This window comes from Palaemon carinicauda, chromosome 41 (assembly GCF_036898095.1).
Source record: "Palaemon carinicauda isolate YSFRI2023 chromosome 41, ASM3689809v2, whole genome shotgun sequence".
Lineage (NCBI taxonomy): Eukaryota > Metazoa > Arthropoda > Malacostraca > Decapoda > Palaemonidae > Palaemon > Palaemon carinicauda.
In genome coordinates, this window is record NC_090765.1 from 40,690,834 (window position 1) to 40,705,833 (window position 15,000).

General features: G+C 39.3%; 1 protein-coding gene across 2 annotated transcripts in view; it reads left to right on the plus strand.

The window, feature by feature from the left end:
* LOC137632538 (5-hydroxytryptamine receptor 1-like) overlaps window positions 1–15,000 on the plus strand; it is a 168,868-nt gene that overhangs the window by 12,733 nt on the left and 141,135 nt on the right. For both annotated transcript variants that reach the window (XM_068364513.1, XM_068364514.1), the window contains exon 2: window positions 11,031–11,080. The gene's annotated coding sequence lies outside the window, so the exon portion shown is untranslated. The remainder of the gene's footprint in view (window positions 1–11,030; window positions 11,081–15,000) is intronic.

The following is a 15,000-nucleotide window of genomic DNA, read 5'->3' on the forward strand; positions in this document are numbered from 1 at the left end:
GGCAAGTATTGCTGGCCCTTTCCCTTAGATCTCCCTTAGGCTAAGACAAAGTTCTTGGCTGCGGGTGATCTGTCACTAAAGCAAGGTTGGCAGGACCCTCTTGTCCCTTCCCCCTCTATCTCCGTAATGGCCTAGCCATTACTGTACTGTACCTTGCCGGCCGGCAGAGCTGGCCGGCAGGGGTATTACTGTACTGTACGTCGTTCTACTTCTGGACCTAGTATAGGTTGGGATGTGGAATTGACTAAGCCCATTGCCGGCCGGCAGAGATGCTGGCCGGCAAGGGTCTTATGTTTTCGAGTGCTGCCCAGACCTCTCTTGGTCCCTCATCCATGCCTGCCGGCAGAGCCGGACGGCATTGGTCAAGGAAGCCTGAATTAAGTTTCTCCCCTTCCTTATATGCACTCTTTCGGTTGCCGGGCTTGGGGGGTTGTGTACACTCTTATCCCGGCATCCATTCTATTTTCTTCTAGTGCTGTACCTGTCCCGGCTGCCGGCCTATGAGGCCGGCAGCCGGGCAGGTGTAGTCTTCTGGTTCTTTTGCTGCCGGCTGGCATCGGTCTTGTACCTTTGCCGTCCGGCTTATGTCAGTCCTTGTCTGCCGGTCACCAAGAGTGTGGCCAGCAGCTGGGTACTACCTTGTGTAGTTGCTGGCCGGCAGTCATTGCCGGCCAACACTGTCTGTTGCCGACCGGCACAGGCATTTGAACCAGAGTGCTGCCGCCCTATAGCTGTTAAGTAGTATACTTTAAAGCTAGTTGTGGTGTGTGCCGGCCGGCAAAGGCAGGCCGGCACACATCCTCCTATACTGTACTAGTATTCTTCTGTATAGCATATACAGTAAGAAGAAAACTATAGTAAAGGTTTAGGTACAGCACTGTATCTTCTAACACTATTGTGTTTTCTTGCACAGCCCTTTGCTGTTGCCCTCAGATAGGAAGCAAAGTTCTTCCCTGTCTATTATCCAGGATTTTAAAATCATTGCCTAGGTGTGAGCTCCACCTGTTTCCTCTGGAAACCTTGCATTGGTTACTCTAGAAGAGATAAACCATTTTGATTTTATTATCTGGAAGGCTGCAACAATGGGTTGTGAGGGAAACACAAGTGTGTGTCTTTCCTTTATGAATTGTTATGCTATACTATGCATATCCAGTGATACATAGTTCACTTGATACTCATGGAAATTTCTTCTCTTTACAGGAGGACCCTCCGAAGTGCGGAAATGTTTTCTGCAATGTCCGCAGCAAGAACCTCTGCGGACATGAGTGTTGTAGGAGACACGCAGCATGCGCTGTCTCCAAGGATGATCTCCAGTATTGGGACCCTCAGGTATGTACTGTATGCACTAACCTGATTACTGAGGCTTTTGATTACCCTAGAACGGCGGAATCAAGGGATATAGCAAGGGAAAAGCTTCGTACTTGGGTAAGGGGCTTCAAGAAGAACACCTCTGGTCCTTATCTTCCAAGTGAGAAGATGAGGGCGTATCTTTTTCCCCAGGCATCAGCTGAGGCAGTGATTCCCCAGCCTCAAGAGGAGATCCCTCAAGATCAAGTCCAGGTGGACGCGGAAGTCGCAGTTGCGATGCAAGACATCCAGTTGTATGACAGGATGTCTGACCTGGACGAACATTTGGAAGAAGACCTCCTGGCAGAAGGTCAGGATCAAGTTCAAACCCCGGATGTCGTAGAGGATGAGGTCGACGAGGTGTCGGCTACTCCGATTCAGATGCCGGAGCCTATCCCCTCAACATCGGCTGGTCTCCCAGTAGAACTGGGACAGGCCCTCTCTTCGATTGTTGGAATGATCCAACAAATGCAGAAGGAGAATCAGGAGAAGGCGGCTGCAATGGAACTGCGTATGCAGTCCCTAGCAGAATCACATGGGCCCCAGAAAAGGCTCAATGTGAAAGACCTTCCCATATGCTCAGATGCTAACCCATGGAGGTATGCTGAGCACATGCCGATGACGACTGGAAAGATCGTCATCTCGGATAAGCTGGGTTCAGTTCCCCTAGAGGAGGTAGAATTCTGGCCCAGCAAGGCATCATATCCGGACTGCTATGTCCGGCTGAGAAAAGAACCAGCTTCAAGGGAGGAGACAGAGCCGAAGGAGGTCATTATTATGGACCACGCTAAGGCTCAAGCCCTACTTTCATCCTCGATGAAAGAGAGGGGCTTCTCTAATTCGAAGGTAGCTGCATTGAGCAAGAAGCTCCCTTCTTTTGTGTCCTCTCCTGATAGAGCCTTCCCCTTTTTACAGAAAGGGTTTGCGGCTGTCCTAAAGGCAGTCGAGGCCGGCAAGCCTTGCCCCTCCCTGGAGGAGTGTAAACCCTTGTCGCTGGCTCTGCCTATGGACCACAAAGACTGGAAGGATGTCCATCTGACATTCTCAGTGGGAAAGTTGGAGGCTGATATTGCCGGACGGCAATTCGGCGAGGACCTCCCCAAGCTGTCCGAATCTCTTTTACGAAGAGAGTTCGAGACCAAAGAAAGACTGGCTGCCTCAATGTCTCATCAGACTACTCTTGAGACAATGGCAAGTGACCCTAAGGTCCATGAAATGTTCATGGTAGTGGCTAAGTCTCACCTAGCCACAGTGACGAAGGACCTTTATGGCTTCATCAAGGCAAGGAGAGCTTGCAGGGAGTTCGTGTTCACCAGGGCTTCGGTGAGACACGAGCCAAGGAAATTAATCTCCTCCAACATTTGGGGAAAAGACCTTTTCCCTACCGATGTGGTCAAAGAGGTTGTTGATAAGGCCGCCGTGGAGAATAAAAACCTTCTCCAGAAGTGGGGCCTGGTTATCAAAAGAAAATCTTCCCCGGATGAGGGTCCTCAACCAAAGAGGAAGAATATGAGGACTAGGCTACCATCTCGGCCAGCCAAGCCTTATAGACAGCAACAGCAACTGCAATTGCCTTTGCCTCCAGTGCCCCAGATGGTGGCACAAACCCCGACTGCTTTTCAGTGGGTACCCCAGGCTGTGCCAGGTCAGTCAACCACATTCACCCCAACGTTCGAAGGACAGTCTTCTTCCTTTCGTGCAAAACCTAGAGGAGCAGCCAGAGGCTCGTCTAGGCGCCCCTCAAGGGGAAGGGGATTCAGAGGTGGTCGTGGTCAGGGAGGCAAGACCTCAGGACGGCAGTCCAAGTGAAATGATACCGGTAGGAGGGAGACTGATGAAATTTTGGGATCGCTGGACCTTCGATCCCTGGGCCCAAAGCCTACTCAAGAATGGACTGGGTTGGAGCTGGTACAGCACTCCACCCCCATGCCTTCGGTTTTTCCAACACTCCACCCCCGTTTTGGAGGAGTACGTTCAAGAACTGTTGGAGAAAAATGTGATCCGAAAGGTGAAGTCCATCAAATTCCAAGGGAGGCTGTTTTGTGTTCCCAAGAAAGACTCGGAAAAGCTCAGAGTCATTCTGGACTTGTCACCACTCAACAAGTTCATAGTGAATTGCAAATTCAAGATGCTAACACTGCAACACATAAGGACCTTATTGCCCAAGAGGGCATACTCAGTCTCTATAGACTTGTCAGACTCCTATTGGCACATTCCAATCAGCCGTCGACTCTCCCCCTACCTAGGGTTCAGGCTACAACGGAGACTGTACGCCTTCAGAGCCATGCCATTCGGGCTAAACATAGCCCCAAGGATTTTCACGAAGCTTGCGAGCGCAGCTCTCAAACAATTACGCCTAAAGGGAATTCAGGTAGTAGCCTACCTGGACGACTGGCTGGTGTGGGCAGCATCCGAGACCGAATGCTTGCAAGCTTCCAGTCAGGTGATCCAGTTCCTAGAGTACCTAGGCTTCAAGATCAACAGAAAAAAGTCTCGACTTTCTCCATCCCAAAAGTTCCAGTGGCTGGGAATCCACTGGGACCTTTTGTCACACAGTTTCTCCATCCCGACGAAGAAAAGGAAGGAGATAGCGGGCTCTGTCAAGAGACTTCTAGATTCCGAAAGGATATCAAGACGCGAACAGGAGAGGGTACTAGGCTCTCTCCAGTTTGCTTCAGTGACAGACCCAGTGCTAAGAGCACAGCTAAAGGATGCAACCGGAGTTTGGAGAAGGTATGCATCAAACGCGCGAAGAGACCTGAGAAGACCAGTGCCGCCTCGGCTACGTACTCTTCTCAGACCTTGGTCCCAAGCCAGACATCTAAAGAAGTCGGTTCTTCTTCAGCCACCTCCCCCGTCGTTGACGATTCACTCAGACGCCTCAAAGGAGGGATGGGGAGGTCACTCTCATCGGAAAAAAGTCCAGGGGACTTGGTCCAAGCTATTCAGGACCTTTCATATAAACTTTCTAGAAGCTATGGCAGTGCTCCTTACCTTAAAGAAAGTCTCCCCGCGTCACTCGATCCACATAAGATTGGTGACGGACAGCGAGGTGGTTGTGAGATGCTTGAATCGACAAGGGTCGAGGTCACCACCTCTCAACCAAGTGATGTTAGCCATTTTCCGATTGGCGGAAAAGAAGAAGTGGTACCTGTCGGCAGTTCACCTTCAAGGAGTCCGCAATGTGACAGCGGACGCTCTATCCAGGTTCACACCGATAGAGTCGGAATGGTCCTTAGACGCAGGATCATTTTCCTTCATTCTGAATCAAGTCCCAGAACTGCAAATAGACCTCTTTGCGACGAAAGACAACAAGAAGTTGCCCCTGTACGTGTCCCCGTACGAGGACCCCTTAGCGGAAGCAGTGGACGCAATGTCCCTCGACTGGAACAGATGGTCCAGGATTTATCTGTTCCCTCCTCACAACCTTCTGTTGAGGGTCCTCAACAAACTGAGATCCTTCAAGGGGGTAGCAGCAATAGTGGCCCACAAGTGGGCGAACAGTATGTGGTTCCCCTTGGCGTTGGAACTACATATGAAGTTCGTGCCGCTACCACATCCAGTTCTGACCCAGCGAGTCCAGAAGTCGACTGTCTGCGCTTCATTACAGAAAACCCAGACCCTGCAGCTCATGATTTTCTCGCCCTAGCAGTGAGAAAGCGTTTCGGGATTTCGAAAGCCAGCATAGACTTCCTAGAGGAATATAAGTGCAAATCGACTAGAAGGCAATATGAGTCATCTTGGAGAAAATGGGTGGCCTTTGTAAAGGCAAAGAATCCGCAGGAGATCTCAACAGACTTCTGCTTATCTTTCTTCATCCACCTCCATGGCCAAGGGTTGGCAGCTAACACGATTTCAGTGTGTAAATCTGCTTTGATGAGACCCATTTTATTTGCCTTCCAGATCGACCTAGGTAACGAGATCTTTAATAAAGTTCCGAAAGCCTGCGCTAGGCTCAGACCTTCAGCACCTCCAAAGCCCATCTCATGGTCTTTAGACAAAGTTCTTCATTTCGCCTCCCTGTTGAGCAATGAAGAATGTGCGTTAAAGGATTTGACGCAAAAAGTTATTTTCCTAGTTGCACTCGCGTCCGGGGCCAGGGTTAGTGAGATCGTAGCCCTCTCGAGAGAGGCAGGTCGTGTTCAGTTCCTGGATGGGGGGAGCTGAACCTGTTTCCGGATCCTACGTTTCTCGCCAAGAATGAGTTACCCATCAACAGGTGGGGTCCCTGGAGAATCTGCCCTCTGAAAGAAGATGCATCTCTATGTCCAGTAGAATGCCTAAAGGTCTATCTTCGTAGAACTTCAGACTTCAAGGGTGGTCAACTATTCAGGGGAGAAACATCAGGCTCAAATTTATCTCTGAATCAACTCAGAGCGAAAATCACATATTTTATTCGCAGAGCGGATCCTGACAGTACACCCGCAGGTCACGATCCGAGGAAAGTTGCCTCATCCCTAAATTTCTTTAATTGTATGGATTTTGAACATCTCCGTTCATACACGGGCTGGAATTCTTCCAGGGTGTTCTTTCGCCACTATGCGAAGCAAGTAGAGGAACTTAAGAGATCTGTGGTAGCAGTGGGTCGTGTAGTTAACCCTACTGTTTAACTCTGCGAGGAACAGTGGTCTTAATTGGGACGATTAAGTCCAGGGTGAGTGTGTAGGTACATACTGTACTACAAACTAAATGAGGGCACCAAGTGCCCATATAGACTGTTCCTTCTTTCAAAGGTGAACCTAGCATAAGTTCAGACATGTGTGCCAAGCGTTTCTAACGCTAATGTGATTGATTTGTAATACAGACTTTTTATGACTTGATACCTTGGTATCTTATTAAAGTGGTGTTTAATGGTTTTTCTTTCAGATAAACAAGTTCTGTTTACTATCATACTTATGCTTAAAGTTTTGGGTTATCCTCTTTTATATAAATATATATATTTGTTGTTAACCTGTCTGTTTATTATCTGTCAATAAACTTGTTCTTGAGAACCTTGCGTCTCTTTCACCTGTGTCAATTTATTGGTATAATTGAGCATTTTAATTCTATGTATCTTATCTGGGATAATTCTGATAGAATTGTTCTGTTTTGCAAGCTATGTTGCATTGGTTTATGTAAGTCCCCTAATGGGAGGACTCCGTCCCATAAAGGGACGAGGGCGGTTTTATTAGTTTCTTCCTATGCGGATATAAACCTTTGTCCAATACAAGTATTGTGCGGATTACTGGTCAATATATTGACGCAGTGGTTCTATACAAACTATGCTTTACTTAATATAGGGCGAGACCACTATATTAGCTTGCCTGGTATTCATACGTAGATATATGTACTCTTCGAGACTTTCCAGAGTCTAGTAGGACTCTTCCCTGTAGGGGGCAGGAAGCTCTAACATAGTTTATAGTTAGTTGAAAAGATGTATAACGGTAACATCTTAGGTCTCTAGGTCTAGTCGACCGGGAATAAATACCTCCGGGGAGTACGGCACGTTCTGAGAATCCACAGATACAGTAATGCTCTGGTACACTTCCATCGGGACGACATGGCTTGAGCCCAAAAAACGGATTTTGAGCGAAGCGAAAAATCTATTTTTGGGTGAGATAGCCATGTCGTCCTGATGGACCCACCCTTGCCTTTCTAAGAAAGGGCTGTAGGACCCCTCCCTACATACAGTATCTGTAGCACCTCGTGTACGCTACAAGGAATACAGATGGCGCCAGGATTGGCGCCAGGCACGCATACGAATCGGGGGATAGGGAAGCCTTGGGAGCGGCTCCCCTTTTTCTTTCCCGAATTCGTATCTCGTCAATCACCTCCTACGAGACGAAATCTCTGTTCAGGTCGTAGATTGCCATGTGACGTGTCTAGAATACGTCCTCTGATATGTCGCGATATCCCTTTCACGAGGGATACTCGCTCCAGGAGTTAGAATTCTGGTACCTTAAGGTAAATTCTCTGGGAATATCGCCGTAGTTGTAATATACCCTAGGAAGCTACCCTATAGGAACTTCCATCAGGACGACATGGCTATCTCACCCAAAAATAGATTTTTCGCTTCGCTCAAAATCCGTTATATAGATATATATATATATATATATGCACACACACATAAATATATACATATACATTTACATATACATATATATATACATATATATATATATATAATATCTATCTATATATAAATATATATATATATATATATATATATATATATATATATATATAGATAGATAGATAGATAGATAGATAGATAGATAGATATATGTGTGTGTATTTTATTTTCCTCCCTTCATAATGCTATTTAAAACATTTCCTTTTATAGAGCCAAGTTGCTATCATAACTTATCCTCCTTCTGCTTTTAAGATAACCCCCAAGAAAGTGAACCATCCATAACCTCTCCTGTCAAAAGGAATTGAAATCAAAATGATCTCCTCTCTCATTATCATTAATGCTTCTTGCTTAAAATCAATATTTTACGCCCATAACAACTATAACTACGACTGAAAATATGCAATAGTATTAAAAGCCTAGTCCCGTAAAGAACACTGGATGGTTCTGTTTTACTTGAACATTGTGTAGCACATGATATGCGACCCATTACACCAAATTTCTCCTCTTTAATCCATAATATATATAACAAAATAATAGATATATAACAATAATATTGCTTACTAAGTCATTGTTACTGCTCTTATTACGATAAATAACAAGGGGAATAAGTCACCCAACGGAAAATAAACAGTATATCAACTACAGAATAGAAAGAGGATCCGTCGATAAAAGTGAAATCTTTTATTGAATCCTGTTGCGAATACCGATTCGGGATTCAAGTTCAATCCCAAGAAAAGGGGAGGGAAAAAGGCGATGCTTGAGACAGGACCCCGTCACAGCGATCCTCAGGTTTCAAACAAAACTCGAGATGAAAAACAACGGGGATAACAAGAAACAAAACTGAACTCAGGTCCTGAAATAGCTTGGGAAGGTCTTTTGCATTAAGGACACTGAGCTAAAACATACCCTGCATCCTAAAAGGATAATTGTTTGGTCCTAGCGGTTATCATAGAGTGCTATTGGAATAAATGAACATTACTGTATAAAGTTAATTGATCCTATATTTGTGTTATTGTTCGTAGCACTGATTATCTGTGATTTATTGCAAGTTGTTTCATTGGGTATTACATTAACTTTTGTTATCCTCTATCAAGAAGTCAGTGTAATGTTTTATTATTAAACATAAAAAAATTATAGATGACCAACTAGAAATTATTTTTGCATATTTTTTCATATACTTTTCTGAATACTGTGTGTGATACTGGAATCTGGCAAGCCTTCTAAATTTACATCGCATTGTCAGTTGAACACAAATCTTTATACAATAATAATAATAATAATAATAATAATAATAATAATAATAATAATAATAATAATAATAATTGTTTGTTGACTAATGGACATCAGGCAATTATGATGAATAACTATACAAGTGAAAAATCGTTTTAAAGATTATCAAATACAGGATTTAATCTAGTTAACACTGTCAGCACTCTTGATCCCCACAATTATAGCATTTAACAAAAGTCTTTCACTATAACGTTATTAGCTATAGTTCCTGTTGGTCATTATTATCATTACGATAGCCACTATGCACTAAAGGAGATATAAGAATAAAATCATCGCTACGACTGTTGCTACCACTATAGCTACTTTTTCATTATAATAATAATAATAATAATAATAATAATAATAATAATAATAATAATAATAATAATAATAATAATAATAATAATAATAATAATAATAAGATAAAAAAATGAATGAAAACTGCAAGAATTTCAGTGACGATTACAGCTACTTATACTTAAATAATAATAATAATAATAATAATAATAATAAAAATAATAATTAATAATGATAATAATAATGAAGAATAAGAAGAAGAAGAAAATGAAAACTGTAAGAATTTCCATGATTACTAACGTTACTTTACTACTATTTCTAACACTTACCAAACTTTAAAACTCAGTAACAATACTATACGTAACTCATCAGTAAAAAGGACGAGAATGGAGCACCAGGAACTTACGAATGCAAAACACAGTATGAAAAAAAAAAAAAAAAAAAAAAAAAAAAAAAACCAGCATCGCAACAATCCTCTCAAATAGCACAGACAACAACTGAAGGGTCCAGTAATGGCCTCGGCTCGTGTTGCTTGAACAAATATACGTTTGCCTCTATTGTTTATTCTTGGAGAAAATTCTTTACTTTTCATAAAGCACACACAGCTCTGCTTTCTTTTTTTCCCAAGTATGAAATATTTTGGTATCGTCTCATTGATACTGGGACACGTGGCATCCTTCTCCCAGCATCATTGGCCATTCAAGATGGAGACGTCACCTTAATCCTCTTTCGTAAAAAAAGATGAAAAACGTAAGACTCAACAAGTCAGCCATCTTGATTACTCCATTTTCTCCTTCACTTCCAAATTCTGGATAGCCTCCTCTTCCAAGTATCTTCTGTGTATCTTACAAGAGAATTAGTTATCTTAATGCAAATAAGTCTCGGTCAATATATAATATAATTGTTTCAATATATAATACGTTTGAGAGATGATATCTTTTACAATATCTGTGCGCAAAAAGATGCTTTATGCCAACACTTAAAACTTGTCTCCATCCATAAACTTTTCTTGTTGTGTAAATACAATGTATTAAGGTGTCACTTGAACTTGAAAAACCAGGTCAAAAGGGTATTCCTAAGTTCCTTCTTAGACCTCTTGTAGCTTAAATATTTCTTTTTACCAAGGCAATCTAGACTTTACCTGTGGTTTATGTTCTTCATACATTTATAACATATTTTACCCAGCATTTTCCTGGAGAGAATGTGATGCCCTTTTTAAGTAAAACAGCACTAAACCGCGGAAATATTATATATATGTATGAATGTATGTATGTATGTATGTATGTATGTATGTATAAATATATATATATATATATATATATATATATATATATACACAAACATATATATATATATATATATATATATATATATATATATATATATATATATATACATACACATATACATACATACATACAAATATACAATTTATTTATATATACATATATATAAATCATATATATATATATATATATATATATATATATATATATATGTGTGTGTGTGTGTGTGTGTGTGTATGTGTGTAAATTACAAGGTGCCTATTAAGTAACAGCATGAAAATTACGAGCTATTTCATTTTCTCAACTCTGGCAATGTACAAGTTAAAGAGTTCAATGCGTAATAGACATTGCATTTACATACACCTGGTGAATGTTACTAGTACATTACACATTTCTATATATAAATTATGTACCCTTGCATTATTGTCATGATGTACAATCATGTTCGAAAGTCCCCCAACACCCCTATCTTGGTAAACCTGACATGTTCTCCATACAAAGTTGTTAATGGTATATTAGTGTGACTACTGAATATGATTAAACATCTCAGGAATTCTAGTTTGTATAAGGATATGCATATGCCGATATACTGTATTCTGTATACCTCTGCGCATAGTCAAATGCAATTATATAATTGTTAACAAATTCAAAAATCAATAACATTACACAAATTGCTCTAATATAACAAACTATTCTAATACTTTCATTTCTAATTCCAGATCTGTGACGAACATTACAACATGGGCATTGATGCTCCTGTAATACGAGGGTAAATATACTTAACATCTTTCATGTATTAGTAGTCGCTACAAAAGCGAGCCAAACTAAATCATCATCATCATCATCATCTCCTCCTACGCCTATTGACGCAAAAGGCCTCGGTTAAATTTTACCAGTGGTCTCTATCTTGAACTTTTAAATCAATACTTCTTCATTCATCGTCATCTACTTTCGCTTCATGGTCCTCAGCTATGTAGGCTTGGGTCTTCCAACTCTTCTTATGCCTTGTGGAGCCCAGTTGAAAGTTTATTGAACTAATCTCTCTTAGGGACTACGAAGAGCATGCCAAACCATCTCCATCTGTTCCTCGCCATAATCTCAACCTCATATGGCACTTCAGTAATCTCTCTTATAGTTTCACATCTAAACCTGTCCTGCCATTTTACTCCAAATATTCTTCTCAAGGCTTTGTTCTCAAATCTCCAGAATAAGAGGAAAAATTATATATGCATCGCGATAAACATCACTACATCAGAAAGATTCCTCATAAAAGAGATGACTCTATGGAAATAAATATGACAATAAGAATTTACACTCGGATTATAAATTTTAGACCAGATGCCAGGACTGGCAATTGAGAGGTCATTCTGCTTCGAATAGAAACCAAAATTGTTACAATTATTACTTCTGCCAACTGCACAAAAGTTGTTTATAAAAAAACAGTAAAATTGCTTTTCTCTTTCGTTAAGTTTGTTAAATTGTCTCTTGTCTATATAATTCATCATATATCTCTGAAAGATATTGATATAGTTATTGTAATTCTTTAAATTGTGACGTATTGTACAACATATACAGATCAATGTATAAATCTGTATTTCATTTGGTCTAAGTATTTAATACTAACATTTAATAAATACGTCCGCCAATGGGTCTTGTTCTCGCCAAAGTCGTTTATTCTCTTCACCTGTTAGATCTCACACAGATTCGGACAACTGACCTCAACTGTCGAGTAAAAATATTTGGTTACAAGCATTGGCGTGGGGAATGTAATCTCTCTCTCTCTCTCTCTCTCTCTCTCTCTCTCTCTCTCTCTCTCTCTCTCTCTCTCTCTCTCTCTCTCTCTGGTTTCTACACAGTTATTATTTTATTTTTCTTGCGCTTTTACATATTCTAATCAGAAGAATGGACCAGTATGGCCATGCCTCTACAATTAAAACAATGGTACATACACAGGTACTATTCTTTCATTTCTGTTACATTCAAACGAAAACACCCCGGTTTATACACAAGTGACGTAAGTTCTACAGTATAAGCTTCTAGTAACAGATGGAAAAATACATCAAACAACTTGATGTTGAAGTGAAGCACACGTGTTGAAATTAAGACCAATCATTGCAGACAGTATCACGTCTCTCTCTCTCTCTCTCTCTCTCTCTCTCTCTCTCTCTCTCTCTCTCTCTCTCTCTCTCTCTCTCTCTCTCTCAACAGTTAAATAAAATATATTTGAGGAGCAACAGCTTAAATATAATTGTCTCCAAATTCACGTCTCTCTCTCTCTCTCTCTCTCTCTCTCTCTCTCTCTCTCTCTCTCTCTCTCTCTCTCTCTCTCTCTCTCTCTCTCTCTCTCTCTAAACATTTAAATAAAATATATTTGCAGAGCAACAGCTTAAATATAATTATCTCCAAATTCACGTCCACTCTCTCTCTCTCTCTCTCTCTCTCTCTCTCTCTCTCTCTCTCTCTCTCTCTCTCTCTCTCTCTCTCTCTCTTTGGCAGTAGCAAACTCATATATTCCAACCAGAAATCTTATGAAGATTGTAACAAAGGATTTCCTTTCTAAGTTCAGCGTAAACAAACAAAACGACAGTTTCCGAAGATCCATTCTGATCACAGAAGCAGAATTCCTATTGTTTCCTGGCTGTTTTTGAGTCTTATGAACGCTGGTGCTTTAATGGCATTGAAACAAATACATAATGTTTTTCTGTTTCTTCTATTGTTCTTCATTTCACTTTTGCATTATGATTATTCTTTTATTACTATTTCGTTAATCATAATGATTAATATTGATATGTCCCTCGTGTGGAATTTTTATACATGAACATCGTTTGATTTTTATAATATTGCAAAGAAAGTATATTTCACTGTCTAATAACATATAAAATAAAGTTATTTACGGAGTTCTAGTTAAATGAAAGACGACACTATTATATTTCCTTTGGATGAATTAGTAATAAGAATATATATTCCGAGTACTGCAATTACTACCAACGATATTCCAGAGGCACAGGCTCTTGTTGCTAAGGTTAAACCATTTGACTTTGAGGATTTTTTTTTTTTTTTTTTTTTTTTTTTTTTTTTTTTTTTTTTTTTTTTTTGTTACCGCAGCGGTAACCGCTCTCCATATATTTTATTATTATAATAGATTTTGCCAAAAGATGGATGGCTTTATAAATCTGGCCTTCAGTTGGAGTCAGGGATGCCGTTCAACGGGCGGTGTGAAACGGGGAAACTTAGCAGTTGCAATATGAAATGAATGTTAATTGTGTTTGAATAGCAATATGGAAGACAGAAGGCCGGGGCAGGGATAAAGTAAAAGATTACAAAGTAAATGCAAGTGCAGAGACCCTAAAGTAATGCCTAGAGTGCACAGCGTGAGGTATACTCATGGCATTAACCTTCGGAGGTAGTAAATTGATGTTATGTTGTTGTTAATCATTTAGCTAATTTGTTTGTATTTGTGAGCGCCAATATATATCTGCAAATTAATATAATTTCTGATCCTTAAACAATACTTCATTCTCCAATGTCACAAGATATTGCATTTTCGTAATTTTGTCAGAAATATTCCACGTATAAGATTCATTAACCTTTGGATGATATACATTCATTAGCATTATTTAACTTTTAATTGAGTTTCTGTATCGAACATACAATATTTCACGAATAAAAAAACCACTGCAATATATAAAAAAAAATTCACTGCAATATAAAGAAAAAAATTCAATGCAATATAAAAAAGAAATTCACTGCAATATAAAAAAAATCACTGCAATATAAAAAAAATTCACTGCAATATAAAAAAAATTCACTGCAATATAAAAAAAATCACTGCATTATAAAAAAAATTCACTGCAATATAAAAAAATCACTGCAATATCAAAAAAAATGCACTGCAATATAAAAAAAATCACTGCAATATAAAAAAAATTCACTGCAATATAAAAAAAAATCACTGCAATATAAAAAAAAACTTATTTTCTCCGTATAAAAATACTAACGAATAGATTATAAAAAACCCAGTCACCTTTAATCGACTTAGCAGCTGCCGTTCGTGTTAACGAACCGCGGAAAAAATGGCCGATACAATTTTTAAAAATAGATGCCACCCCTGGTAGAATTTTGCCCTTTCATTGAACGAGAACTTTAAAGGGGGCACATTTTCTGATGGTCTTACTCATTTTCATATTTTTAACGCAGATATATATATATATATATATATATATATATATATATATATATATATATATATATATACACAATTAAATAAATATAAATTATATATATATACTGTATGTATGTATGTATATATATATATATATACATACATATATATATATATATATATATATATATATATATATATATATATATATATATACATACATACATTTATATATACATATATATATATATATATATATATATATATATATATATATATATATATATATATATACTTCCCCTGCTTTCCCTAGTTCATTGGGCTGCTTCCGTATCGCCATTTTCTTATTCACTGAGATTTAAAGAATAAAATTAGTCATAGTGACAAACAGTCAAGAGATAAGTTATGTAAGGGGAAGGGGAGAGTTTATAATTTTTTCCTTGTTGGATTTATTATGAACAATATAAAACGTGTACCAAATTACAAATTTACATCAGAAATACTGATAAAAGAAAATTTCAGATGGA